At 40.3% G+C, this 14536-nt stretch overlaps 1 protein-coding gene across 1 annotated transcript in view; it reads right to left on the bottom strand.

The window, feature by feature from the left end:
* Window positions 1-14536, bottom strand: part of SND1 (staphylococcal nuclease and tudor domain containing 1) — a 443852-nt gene that overhangs the window by 285790 nt on the left and 143526 nt on the right. The window lies entirely within an intron of this gene.

Genomic DNA, 14536 nt, shown 5'->3' with positions numbered 1-14536 from the left:
TGTTCTTTAAAAGAGACATAGTAGCATAAACTGTATTACAGAAGAAGCTCAATAAGTATTAGGACACTTCAAATATTTATAGATATTTTAAATCCAATTCTATTACTCAAAAAGTCTTTATTGAGCACCTACCAACTGTTAGTTCCATACAAAGCATTCTATAAATACATGTATAATCCTGGACTCAAAAATTATGAAACTTAAAATAGGAATAGAAGAAATCCTACAGATATGAAATAGCAACACAAAGCAGTTTTTTTTCTCTTGTTTTTTTTTTAAGACAGAGTCTCGCTCTGTTGACAGGCTGGAGAGCAAGGGCATGATCTTGGCTCACTGCAACCTCCGCCTCCTGGGTTCAAGTAATTCTTGTGCCTTAGCCTCCAGAGTACTGGGGATTACAAGCATGTGCCACCACGCCCAGCTAATTTTTGTATTTTTAGTACAGATGGGGTTTCACCATATTGGCCAGGCTGGTCTCAAACTCCTGACCTCAAGTGACCCGCCTGCCTTGGCCTCCCACCCGAAGTGCTGGGATTACAGGCATGAGCCATCACACCTGGCCAACGGTTTTGATTAAGTGCTATGCTAATACATGTGATATAGACTAGGGACTAAATGCTATAAGAGTTCAGCGAAGTGGAAAGAAGTAATCAGGAAATGTTTCATTGACAAGGTCAGATTTAATATGAGTTTGCAGGAGAGTAAAGAAATAGGAGGAAAATTAAAGTTGGAAAAAACAGAAAAACCAAAAGAGGAGAGGCAGAAAGGAACAGTATGTGAACACATACACACTTACTTCATTATCTCATGGGCCCCAGATTCTTCCTAAAAGAGGTGGCTATTCTAAGCAATGTCATTTTTAGATGATATAAGAGGGTCTATCTAGATGAAGGTAACAGAAGTAGGAAAGGACAGGAGCCCGAGAGATAATGAGAACCACTTGAAGAAATGAATTAACGGGAACTGAAAATGGTGTAGAAAGGGAGGATAAAGGAGTAGGAATCCAATGTGGAGTCATGATGACATGCGTAAGTCAATAGACTTTTGTGTTTGTATAAGAGATCTTGACTACACCAGTTGGTATACTTCACTTTAATGTTTCCCTCCCAGAAGCCTGTAAGTTCCAAGACAAAAAAGACCCATCCTTTGTTTTTCTGTAACTCCCCAGAACCAAGTACAGTACCTCCCTCATTAGTACATACTCAATAATTACAGTTAGACTTAAGTAGCTCCAAAGAAACACGCAGACTGATACACAAAGATCAAATGTGGCACCTGGTATCTTCTGTCTGGCAAGGATTCTTAGGTATGATTGACTGCCATCACCAACTCTGCTTTACATCTTATGTTATACTTGGCTCCTTAAGAGATCTCTATTTGTAATCTATTTTTATAAAATATCCATAATCCTGTACATGTGTCCCTTGTGTTAACCAGCATTCCCCTAACCCAGGAATACATACAAAGTATGCTAGGAGAACAGGATTGCTTTGCAGAGTTGAGAATCTCCAGGAAAATATTTGCAAAAAGTATAGAAAGAAAGGAGAAAATCAAGGACCAACCCCTACCCTAGATGTACACAATTGATTCCACATCCTCTATGCTTATCCAACCTGGCCGAACCTTTGCCATCTATTATGCACCTGACAAAACAAGACACCTCTGTGTAGTCCAAACTGTACTCAAAGAAAATATTACGTTTTTTCCTAAGTAGTCACTACTCTTAAGTAAAGAGCCTTCATCATTTTAATGCCCCATTTAAAAATCATCCTAAGGTCGATATTATGGTTAAGGGGATCTATGAAATAGATGTTTCCTCCTAGATGCAAACAGAGCCTCTATGCCTCCAGCACATAATACCAACATTTCAATTCATTGACTATGACCAAGAAAATCTCTTATGAGAATGCAGATAACACTTTCAGTGTCAAGGAAATTTGAGTTTCATATTCACTATCCAACTGTTTTCTACTTCCTGTTAAAAAAAAAAGTGGGGGCAGAGGGCATAATTATCATCATTCCAGTGCTCTTCTAAAAAGTTAAGGTAGCTCCTTCTCCTAGATCATATGTGGAAGTCAACATACTCCAAACAGAAGCCTCTGGGGTGGCTGAGCTCTGATCAAGGCCCAGGTGTGTCATGACCACTGTCTAATGGGAAGAAAATGACCATGAACACGAGAATCTTTAGAGGAACAAAATAACATTGAGGTTTTCTTATAGAAAATAAAGAAAATGGGATGCGTAGAAATGCCTGGGTTAGAGGAATGCTGGTTAACACAAGGGACACATGTACAGGATTATGGATATTTTATAAAAATAGATTACAAATTAGAGATCTCTTAAGGAGCCAAGTATAACATACAAGCCGTAAAGCAGAGTTGGTGATGGCACTCAATCATACCTAAGAATGCTTGCCAGACAGAAGATACCAGTTGCCAGTAATAAACAGGATTTTTAATAAAGACAAAATCAATGGTTATCAGAATCAGCCCTCAGGAATAAATAAGTGTCAGCGTATTCATATTCACCAAGCAACAGTGGACATTCTATTTTCTGCGGGTAGCTACATGATTACTAAAGTGAACATTTTCAAAAATGAATTGAACAAAATAACAACACTGACCTTACATAGCCTTATGATTTGCCTCAGAACCCAAAATCCTGCACCTTACCCTCTCTCTCTCTCTCTGTCTCTGTCTCTCTCTCTCTCTCTTTCTCTCTCTCTCTCTCTCTCTCTCTCTCTCTCTATATATATATATATATATATGTTTGTTTTTTTTTTAAAGATATAGGGTCTTACTATGTTCCTCAGGCTAGTCTTGAACTTCTGGCTTCAGGCAGTCCTCCCACCTCAGCCTCCTGAGGGGCTAGGACTACAGGCATGTGCCACTACACCTGTCTTCCTACATATTCTGAAACAGCATAGAGATAGATGGGAATGTCAGTTGGCTGTAATTCCAAAACTAGGAATAAAAGGTAAGAAACACTGTTCCAATGGGACTTCAAATGAAGATTATGGGATGAGGTACAACTAAATGTTTGAAAATGGCTGTCTAAATAAGAATCTTGCTTTTAAGACACTCCACTGGATAAAATACCCTCAAAAGAATGAAGGAAAATAAAGAGTGTATCAACAAACACCCCAACAAGAAACAGGGCACCTTCAGAGTCTGATTATATGTCTCTCATGAAGCTAGAAAGAACTAATAGCACAAGCAGAAAACAAGATACCACAGAATGATCTTGTTACTCTAACCCCTCAGAGCTAGTAGTTATTGACATCTGCAGACATCTTACAAGAGAGATATTAGAAGTCCCTGAGAAACCACAAAATAAAAGCAATTCCTGCAAATTACCAGGTATATAAAAGCATTTGAAATCTCCAAGAGGCAACTGAGGTATGGAATGTATTCTCAGAAAACAGGACTTTAGCTGCATCTTACCTGCTTAAAAAGAACTGTCTAGTTTAGATTCTAATTTACATGGAAACATTTTTTAAAAACTAAAAATAGGAAAAAGTGCTTGCTTTATAAACTTGTGGGCGGATAATATACAAACCAATAGGTGCTGTAATCACTGTTCATCCTGAGAAATGACATTGCATGTAGGCCCTGCAATGACTCACATTAGAGATGGAAGAGGTAACGTCAGTCATCTGTACCTCTTACCAGTTCGGGAAGGAGGCCCAATACCCACATCTCAGCATCTGAAGATATAGCTACCATTTTTTCAGGAAGGTATTTTTGGCTGGTTGCCAAAATTGGGAGTCTGGTCAATGTCCATTAGGAGGGAATGAAAGAGAACTTGAATCAAGTCTTTATTCACAACCCCCATTCAGGCCTAATTTTACCTAGCCCATTCTTAAACATTGTACCCACAAAACTAAATGACCTTGGGATACTGCAGGATTTTTATAAATGAGGGAGAAATGAAGGCAGAAAAAAGAATATAAATTTATTACCACTGATATACACTCAAAATGGTGAAGGTGGTAAATTTTTTATGTATATTTGATCTCATTTTTTAAAGTGTAAAAAACAAAAAAAAATTAAGTCACAAATTATATATTTTAAAAAAGGTTGAAATGTGTGGCTTCATTAAAATTTTAAAAGTTCTGTACCAAAAAGACATAATGAATGAAGTGAAAAGTCAAAGAAAGCACTGACAGTGGGGATAAGTGAAATGGAAGAAAGAACATGGAGAGCAGGAGAGAGAACAGGGGTGCAGGGCCACAGCTGTAATGAGATCAGGGCAGGCCTCACTAAGATTACATTTTATCAAAAACTCAAAGAGGTATGGGATGCCCAGTCATCCGAAGAAAGGCAAAGATAACAGCCAATGCATGTTAGCAACAAAGCACTACCACTGCAGCTAGAGCAGAATGCAGGAGGGGGAGGCAGCAGGAGATGAAGACACAGAGCTGACTTCACATTTGAAAGAATTATTTTGCCTTTTGTGTTGAGAACAGACACTGTGACAAGAAAAGGATGGAGCAGAGGAGACAAATTAGGAGATTATGATAGTAATCTGGGCAGGAAATCATGGGAGATTACATCAAGGCAGCAGCAGTGAGGAAGGCAAGAAGTGGTCAGAACTGGAAACATTCTGAAAGAAGACAGATGGAACGTTAGGAATGAAAGAAAAGGAGGAATCAAGAATGACTCCTTTTTTATCTGAACAAATGGAAAGATGCCTGGGGTCATGAAATAAAATGGGGAGGATCACCAGTAGAACAGATGAAGGGAGAAGGGTAAGACCAGGAGACGTGCTAAGCTTCAGCTATTAGATACCTGAGCGGAGATGTTGAATGGGCAGTTGGGTATACAAACACGGAGTTTGGTCTGAACCAGCAAAACATGTTTGGGAGTTGTTGGCATATAGGTAGTATCTTCTAACATTAAAAGGTCATGAATATGCAACAGGAGACTGAGAATGAGCAACCAGTAAGCAGGGCGGGAGGAAAATACCAGAATGCTGTGTTCTGGAATCCAAGAAATGAAAACGAATGGACAACAAGGAATCAACTGCGTCAAATGCCACAAACTAAGGCAAGCAAAATGGGAAGTAAGATTTGCACTTTCGATCTAGCTAAGTGTGGGTCATTGGTAGTTTGATGAGGATAGTTTTGGTAGAGCACTAGGGGTACAAGCCTGGTTGAAACTACAAATGGGTGCACAAGAGAATGGTAAGAAAAAAACCTGAGGACAGCAAGAACAGTTGATCCTTGAATGACATGGGTTTAAACTGTGCAGGTCCACTTATATGTGGATTTCCTCCTGCCCCTGCCATTCCTGTGACAGCAAGACCAACCTCTCCTGTTCTGGTCAACAGTAGGCAATTAATAGTTGAATTCTGGGGGGAATAAAAAGTTCTAGGGCTGGGCACGGTGGCTCACACCTGTAATCCCAGAACTTCGGGAGGCCAAGGCAGGTAGATCACGAGGTCAGGAGATCGAGACCATCCTGGCTAACATGGTGAAACCCTGTCTCTACTAAAAATACAAAATTAGCTGGGCATGGTGGTGGGTGCCTGTAGTCCCAGCTACTCAGGAGGCTGAGGCAGAAGAATGGTGTGAACCTGGGAGGCGGAGCCTGCAGTGAGCTGAGATAGCGCCCACTGCACTCCAGCCTGGGCGACAGAGGGAGACTCCCTCTCAAAAAAAAAAAGTTCTATATATGAATTTTTGACCATGTGGAGGCTGCCACTCCTAAATCCCACACTATTCAAGGGTCAACTGTATATACAGTCCTTTCAAAAGCTGTGTCATGAAGGAGTACGAAGAGACTATGGTGGCATGCGTCTTCCCTGGCAAGGAAGCGGCAGAGCGAAGATAAGGATTTTGTTTTTGATTTCAGATTGGAGAAATAACAGGCAATGGTCTAGTGGTGAGCAAAGAAGAGAGAGAAGAGAACTGCTAAAGCAATGTCCATGCCATGGACAGAATGGCTTTCCACAGAGCACCAGCAGTTCATCTGCAGGTGTATGGATGGATGCAGATTCCAGTAGGTGGGTGGACAGATGTGGTACTCAGAGCTGGTGGGGGTTCTCTTCTGATTACTTGGATTTACTCAGTAAATAACTAACAATAAGAAAAAGAGAAATAAACCCATAGATGAATTGGCAAAGGATATAAACAGGTATTTCACTAAAGAATTCCAAGTACACAATAAGTATGCAAAAAAGTATAACTTGATAATTGTCAGAAAAATGTAAATTGAGATACAGTACCTCTATCATATTGGCAAATATTTTAAAGAACGTGGGGAAACAGGAATGCCCCTTAACCACTGATGGGACTATAAAAAGTTTAAATACTTTGATATGGTGCTATGTGGCACTGTTTGGTTAAAGGTGGTAACACACATACCTCTAACTACGAAATGCTACTTACAGGTAGGTACATGCCCCAGAAAATTCTCGTATGTGCAAGACAAGTGTAACAACATCCATATTAACACTGGATATAGTATAGTCAAGCAATGGAATACACAGTAGTTTGGCTGATTTAGAGCAACACAGCAAATGGACAGCTTAAAAAAAGACAAAATTGAGCTGGAAAAGCAAGTTGTAGACTGATATAGTAAAATCCCATATAAAAGGAGACTAAAAACAGATACAAACAATAGTATATTATTCATAGAGCTATGTAAGCAGCAAAAGAATAAAAATGCACAATAGTTACTGATGTGGAATGGGTGGGGAGAGAAAGAGAAAAGGAGAAGGGGAAAAAATGGGGTTGAGGACAAGTACACAGGGACTTTCAACTGTGTCTGTAATACACAACAGTAAAAAGGAAAAATACAAGGCTCTGAAGCACACAGGGAAGAATATCAAGGCTGAAAAAGGAACCCAGATGTTTGTTATGTTATTCTATGAACTTAGATTTCTTTTTTAAGACAAAAGTGTTGAGGGAGAGAAAATCTCCAAAGCTTCTTTGATCACCCTTTCCCATTTCTCCCAATATTTCATGCTTTTATTCCTCTCTTCAGCAGAATAACTGGCCATTCTTTTCCTCATAAGAAATGCACTAAATTCCATTTATTTCCTCAAAAAAAAGGATACTCTTCCACAGATATATCCTTCTGTGAGGCAGTGGAAATAATTTAACTACAAACGTTCTATAGACAGGGCCAAAATCAAGTTTGATTTTTATTTTTAAAAGGAGACTCAACTATAATATATGAATTAATGTGCCCAAGAGGAATTATGCTCCATGACGATCTTAAAACTGACTGTTGAATTAAAATAAGAACTACAGACATGATCAGATTACAATGGATAAGATTTCAAACAGTAAATAATGGACCAGTCCCAGTTGCCCTGCCACACATGCTATTTTAATAAACAAAGGCTGCAATTTCCATTTCAATTATAACTTAAAATAGGAGCATTACCACATGCCCTGGGCATATTTACAATTAAGGACCTTTCAATTCCCTTGGCATCCAGGAGACAGAACACACAGGGATAGCCACTGTTTTATGGTCCTTAACACATAGAGTAGCACATTTCTATAAAAGGCAGGTCTGATAACTTGAAAGCTACAAGCTAGCAGCGGGAGGAAGGTTTAAAATTGTAACCACCTTGGAGGAATGGAAGGTATCTTTTATCTTCCTAAGGTACCTAACTATTCCTAAAGGACCATACACAGAAGCCTCACAGATCCAAACACCTCAAGTGTTGTTTCAAAGAAAAAGCAGCTTTATTTCCAACCAGCTCTATTTCATTCTCTCCACTCAAAATACCTCTTAAAAGTAAATACAGTCTATAACAGAGACATGATCTGAGCAAGTGTCAAATTCACAGCAACGCAATACATTTAGCATATCTTCCAGGAAGCAAAGACGAAATATAAAACAATAGAAACTGAAATCAAACTTTTAAAAAAACTGGAATCTACGTGAGTGTACAGGTGTGAGGTTAGAAGGAGGTGATTATGAAGATGACTACCTCCCTTAAGTGTTTCATTGCTTGTGTAGGACCCTCCAATTTCTCAATCTTTCTGACAACCCTATTTGATTCTGCTGATCCCATCTTTAAGGCTCTATTAGCACGTGTGAAAAGCACCAGAACTTAAAGAATAATAATAGTTATAGATAACCCTATCAAATAGGCTTAATGCTAATAGCAGTCCTACCTGGTAAAGACCATGATCCCCCTTCTACCAGAAGGCAATTAAGGCTTACAGTTTAAGTAATTTGCCTGATGTCACATAACTAGTAATGGCAAAGCTGGGATTTTGATCCCAGGTACCCCAGAGGCTCATGGCTTGTGAGCCAGGCACTACAGCTCTTGGTTTTTGACTGCCAAAAGACAATCACCACCTGTTGGTGGTTGTCAGGTTTCAGTGTGCCTAAGAATCTCATGGGAGCTTATAACCCTGCAGACTATCAAGCCCACACCAGATAATCTGATTCAGTAGTTCTGGTGTGATTCCCACAAACGTGCTTTTTAATTTTTGTTCTTTAACACAGTCTCGCTATGTTGTTGCTCTTGGTGCAATGGTGTGACAAGGGCTCACTGCAGCCTTGACGTTCCAGGCTCACATGATCCTTCCACCTCAGCCTCCCAAGTAGTTGGGACTATAGGTATGCACCACCACACCCAGCTAATTATTTTAAATTTTTGTAGAGACAGGGTCTTGCTGTGTTACCAGGGCTGATATCAAATTCCTGGGTTCAAGTCATCCTCCTGCCTCAGCCTTTCAAAGAGCTAGGATTATAGGCATGAGCCACTGCATCTGGCCACATGAATTTTTAAATAAGTAGCAAGGGGGTCTCTGGGCCACAAAAATGTCTATATTTTAGGCACTTGGCCCCATGACTTTTAAATCAAAGGCAATAAAACAAAGAGGAGGTTAGAGTTTTATTAAAGGCAGAAAGCCACCCTGGGGAACTTGATTAATGCTAAAATAGTTCAATAAAAATAAAAGAAAAAGTAAGCAGGTTAATAACAATGGGAGAATTCAATACCCCTCCAACTTTTATACAAACAAGACACCAAGAAACATCGTAGTAACAGTGACGAAACAAAATTTCCAAATATTCCTTAGTTCTAGCTACTGGAAGCCTGGGTGTGGGATCTGAGAATCCAACCAACCTGGCCATGACAGGAATGGCAAGAGTAGGCATGTCTTGTCTCCTTTCCTGCCCAAGTCCACAAAGCCACCCAGGGGTCTGGACCCACACTAGCCACGGTGATAGCAGAAAAGAAGAGGCAGTGGCAATTCCAAGAAACAGTCCTGATTACAGATGTCTCCTGGCAACTTGCCAGTAGGAGAAGCAGCGTTTCACAGGACCAAAAGTGGGAAGAAGTAAAGCAAATTTAGGCAGCCTCATGTCCTTAAAGAGACTGACCTGTTATCTCCAGTGCACAGTATATGATTATAACCACAGGAACCTGCACATCCTGAAATTAAGGTACCATTTTCAAGACCATCACATAAGAAAAAAAATCGGCCTCTAAAGAGTGTTCTTCTACTCAATGACATTAGCCAACTAAGAGTATTTCAGAAGCACTTGCTATTTACTGCTCAGACACAGTAAGGATGAGAGAGGAAAGAGGACAGAGAGAAGGATAGGGAGGAAATAACAGGAGCCAAGCATGAAGTCTTTGTTCCCCCAAGACCCTGTCAGGACTTTAAATAGCTTAAAGGCTCCAGGGGCTCCCAAACAATTATCCAAGTAGCAAACCATATGTGGTGCCTTCACTTAGCTACAAATACTACTACAAGGTCGGGGGGAGGGGAAGGTGAAATAAAAGAACAGCATCGCCCCTCACAAACCTAAATGTGAAAGGACATGAAGGCTCACAAGAAGGTGGGCCACCAGCCGCAAAGTGGCTCCCACACCCACTGAAGAAAATTGAAAACAAAAAAGATGCTGGGGTCCTGCCTCATCTTCCTTTCCCTGTGCAGGCATGGCTTTCAACATGTAACCGGACACAAACATTTCCCACCCTCGAAGTGCTCTGAAAGTAAAACTCTGCTCCAAGAGGGAATGAAGTCTGTGCTACTTTTCCTAGAGGAACAGTGAGGATTCAGCCAGTAAGCCTGGGATAATGAGGCAGAAAGGGCATCAAATTCTTCAAGAGAACAAGGCTTGAGTTCAGTTCTCCGGAAGGCAATGAGGAAAAGAGCTGCCCTTGACCTTGAAATCAAACATTCCCTGAATATTTCATGGCAACCAAATGACTAAGAGCAGCAGCTTGATGCTGATCTATTGGGCTCTTGACAGTGATTGTGGCCCAACCACTGGCCTCCTACTTGGTGGCTTGCCTCGGTTTCCTCTTAAGAATCAGCAAAACAGCCCGGGCACGGTGGCTCATGCCTGTAATCCCAGCATCTATTGGGAGGCTGAGGTGGGTGGATCACCTGAGGTCAGGAGTTCAAGACCAGCCTGACCAACACGGTGAAACCCTGTCTCTACTAAAAATACAAACTAGCCCAGCATGGTGGCATGCATGTGTAATCCCAGCTACATGGGAGGCTGAGATAGGAGAATCGCTTGAACCCAGGAGGTGGAGGTTGGGGTGAGCTGAGATCATGCCAATGCACTCCAGCCTGGGTGACAGAGTGAGACTCTATAGCAAAAAAAAGAAAAAAAGAAAAAAAAAAAGACTCAGCAAAATAAAACTTATCTGGACTTACTTATGACTTTGTGGTGAAAACCAAGCAAAATTATTTCAAAACTGTAAAAAATCAGAAACAGGCTAATTAGTACAAATTAAGGCAAGTCTAAGTTCACACTCAAGGAACATTTTGGCAAATATAAACTCCGTGAGAAAACCAAATCTATACTTTTACTGCTGCTAAGAAGCAAAGCTACTTAGCTAAGTTTTACGGCATCTAACATGGATGTTAACAAGAGCAAAAATGTCAAGGGACAGAAGATGAGATAAGCCAAAGTTACAGCACTAATCACTTTCTGCCTTGTATTATTGTAATTTAATTACTTCATACAGGTCTTAGAGTCTCTGCCAGACTACATGAGGGAAGATCCATGAAAGAGAAAAAAAGCTGTTCATGGTACCTAGAAAGTGCCCAGCATAGTGCCACATTCCTAGAAATATCAAAATACTGAGGGAATATAATGGAGAATTCAGAAAGACCTATCTAAAAAATTTATTTTTGACAACTCAAACTCTACTTCTTGTGATTATGGGATTTAATAAATCTGGTTAGTAAGTCTCAAAGTGAACTTTAAAGCGGGGGCAGCTGTATCACTGCAGCTTCATACCATCGTTAGCAAATGCATAGAATGAAGGGTGCTTATACTACACTAGTTGAATACAAACTGTTCCTCAACCTTCTGGCTACTATTACTAAATATGATTTTATACTATACACAGATAAGTCCGTTAATGAATAAAAATTATAAAAATTTAACTAGATATCTCCTTGTACAACTGCAAAACCTAGACCCTTTGTAATCGCTAATGAAAAAGTAGTACTCTTGGCAGCCTGTGTCTAATGTTAGAGAAAACCCGACTTTACAAAATCCAAATAATCACTATGCTCTCTTTTGACCTGGCTAAGACTTTAAAACAATTTCTTATTCTCTCTACACCTAACAAGTTTGACATAATGAATTATATTACTTATGATCCTGAAAAAAACACACCCTCAATTTATTATTAGCTAAGTTAGCAGAAATCCTTACAGAACACATATAATACCAGTCAGAGTTCAAGTAAAGCTGAACTGATACATTAAAAATATTTCAAGTGTGACAGTTCAACGCTAAAATAAATATGATAGTAAACTACCATATAAAGAGGAATATTTTCCTAATTTGGAATCAAAAGAACTAGCTTCCTCAAAAAAACTCATGAAGTTGAGATTAACCCTAAGTAAACACGGTTGCTGGGGTTGGTATATTTTGAGGTTAAACTAGAAGAAAAGAAGGAAAGGGTAGTGAAAGATCATAGAGCTCTTCCTTTGTTCTGGAAAGACTCGTCTGCAGCAATACAGGCATGAAGTTTTGGTGAATGAAATGTACTCTGTGTGCTGTTTAAATGAGCAAGCAGAGCTGAGAAGAAATAAAATATAATTAGTGTCTCTGTAGAAGAGCCTCTTTCTACCTAGCTAATAGTTGTGAAGATCAACTAGAAACATGAATGAACATTAAAAGCGGGAAATTTCTTACTTGGAAATGACATTTTAAAAAATCTACAAATAAGAAGACAGAATTTAAAAGCAGTAGAGGAAAACGAGCAGAGAGAAAGAAGCCTTCAAAGACAAAAGTAGGCCTGAAGGTTTTCAAGGTAATGGAAACCGGTACGGTAACTGGTGGCAGCAGGGACCAGTATATCACAACTGGCTATGCCCTTCTGGCACTACTTTCCTTTTCATTGGAAGCTCATAATTAACTAGTTGGCCCCAGATCATGTTTTCTAGTAATGGAGAAATCTTCTCCCACATTTCTTACTGTTCATACCCAGGCTAAAAATGGAGAGCCAATGCCCTCAGTAGAGACAACCCCGTTACTTAAAGTACAGGCACCAAGCCAGATGAAACCCATCCAGCACAGGGATGTGCCACAAACCCTCCCACAGTTACAGAAGAGGGGAAAAGAACAGGAGGAAAAGAAAATAAATCTCTGACAACAGGAAACCAATTTTCTCTGTAACAGACAGCAGGAGCGGGTGAGCCCATTCAGAGGATAATATCATTTTGTTAGAAAAATGCTTCTTTGTGAATGTCTTCCTTTCTTCATCATATTAAAAAACATAATTATTATTAAAGTTTCATCCTGGAAGAACACAGAAGGGAAAATGAGGCTGAATAGACACCATTATTTAGCCGGTACCAGTGGAACCTTCGATTGAGCCAGATTTCCAGTCAAATTTGTGCAATGAATTGTGCATTTCAAAACACAAGACTGAATTATGTAAGGGCACACAGAAAGGTCTCCCTTTTAGACACTGGGTTTCTGCTTGGTTGCTGCATCTCTTCAAGGTCTAAATCAGGATGCCAAGTCTAGTGCCACATATTTTATCCACTAAATTCAAAGTATTCTAAGCCTGTGCATAAATATTCAGTAAAATGAGGCCTGTACCTTTTCAGGACAGGTATCAGTCTAACCTTACAGAAGGAAGATGACTTTCTTTTACTGTACAGTCTACTTGACATCAATCAGAAAACTTCAACATTTATCACCCACTACTACCATGGAGAAATATGGGCAAATAAACTTAAAAGAACTATGAACAGCACAGACATGTAGATGCAATACCCAGCTGGTGTAGCAATTTCATTATATATATATATATATAGCTTGCCTTGCCCTACTGTGTGAAGGGACCGTTACAAACTTGAAGCCACATTCAGGAATTTGTTGGGGTTCTTTTCTCCAGCTGGTTGCACCTAGTGAACAGGCAGGCAAGTCACAGCACACAGAACAGTCAGGTGAGGATAGAGGGGAGGAGGGCAGAAATGGGGAACTTCTCCATCTATAACTGCGGTTGCTGTTCACAGCTGTTCCATCTGTGGGGAATGACATGGGACGTGAGACTGGTGCCTTGATCTGTGAGAATACAGTTTTATCTCCTCCTTCCAATGTCACCCTAAATACCCTTGTCCTTCCAGCCATAAAAGAACTGAAATGGTGCCTATTTAACAAAGTTTTTATGTCAATCCTATCGCCATCACATTGTGACAATGACATCCTTACCTTTCCTACTGCTGGCACCCTAACTCCCTTAACACAAAGGGTTGGCACCACTCTAAATTTCTACAATTCATTAAAAAACAAAACAAACACCACTAACTATTTGAGTGGTGCTATGTGCTTGCACGTTAAACATATTAATTCTAATCCTCACAATAGCAAAAAAAGCTGGAATTATGATGGCTTTACTTCACAGAGACCTGAGAAGTTAGGTGCCCAGAGAAATAACATGCCCAATATCACGTATGTCAGAGCAAAAAGCTCCCACAAAGATCTGTCTGCCCCAGAAACCATCACAGTTTCTATCATCTGCTTCCCAGTTGCTATGGTAGCAAGAACTGGCAGATTACCCACTGGCTTTTCACTCACTACACACAATGTCCCCTAGACCTGAAAAGGTCAATTAATTTCAACACGTAATACATGCTTGCCCACCCTGGGAAGCTCACCAAACAGGAAAAAGTTGGATCTAGTAGTTATGCCAGTTACGAAGCTATTGTCATGCAGTTTCAAAACTGATCATTCTAAACTTTTCCTTGGTGACAGGGCAGGGAACCTGCAAACTCTGTTTCTGCCTTGCCAGCTGGCTTCCTTAGGCTCTGCCAATAGGGGGTGCCAGAGGGAGCTGGGACAGGAAGAAGGGGCAGATCTTTCCTATTCCTGCCAGTGGCTCCAGAGCACAACTTCTTCCTCCCAGCAATGGCAGCTTGTTCCAGTAGCAGCAAGCGAGTTCAGCTTGCTGTTTTCCCAACACTCCTAGAAATAGGTTATCACACCTCCTCAGATTCACAAGAACCAATCAACTGGCAGCACTCCTGGGAGGTCTGGGTCCCAAGATCTTGGAGTCCCAGTCCTAGTCTCCAAGC

Source organism: Colobus angolensis, unplaced genomic scaffold, assembly GCF_000951035.1.
Source record: "Colobus angolensis palliatus isolate OR3802 unplaced genomic scaffold, Cang.pa_1.0 Scaffold182, whole genome shotgun sequence".
Lineage (NCBI taxonomy): Eukaryota > Metazoa > Chordata > Mammalia > Primates > Cercopithecidae > Colobus > Colobus angolensis.
This window is presented reverse-complemented; position numbering and strand designations above follow the sequence as displayed.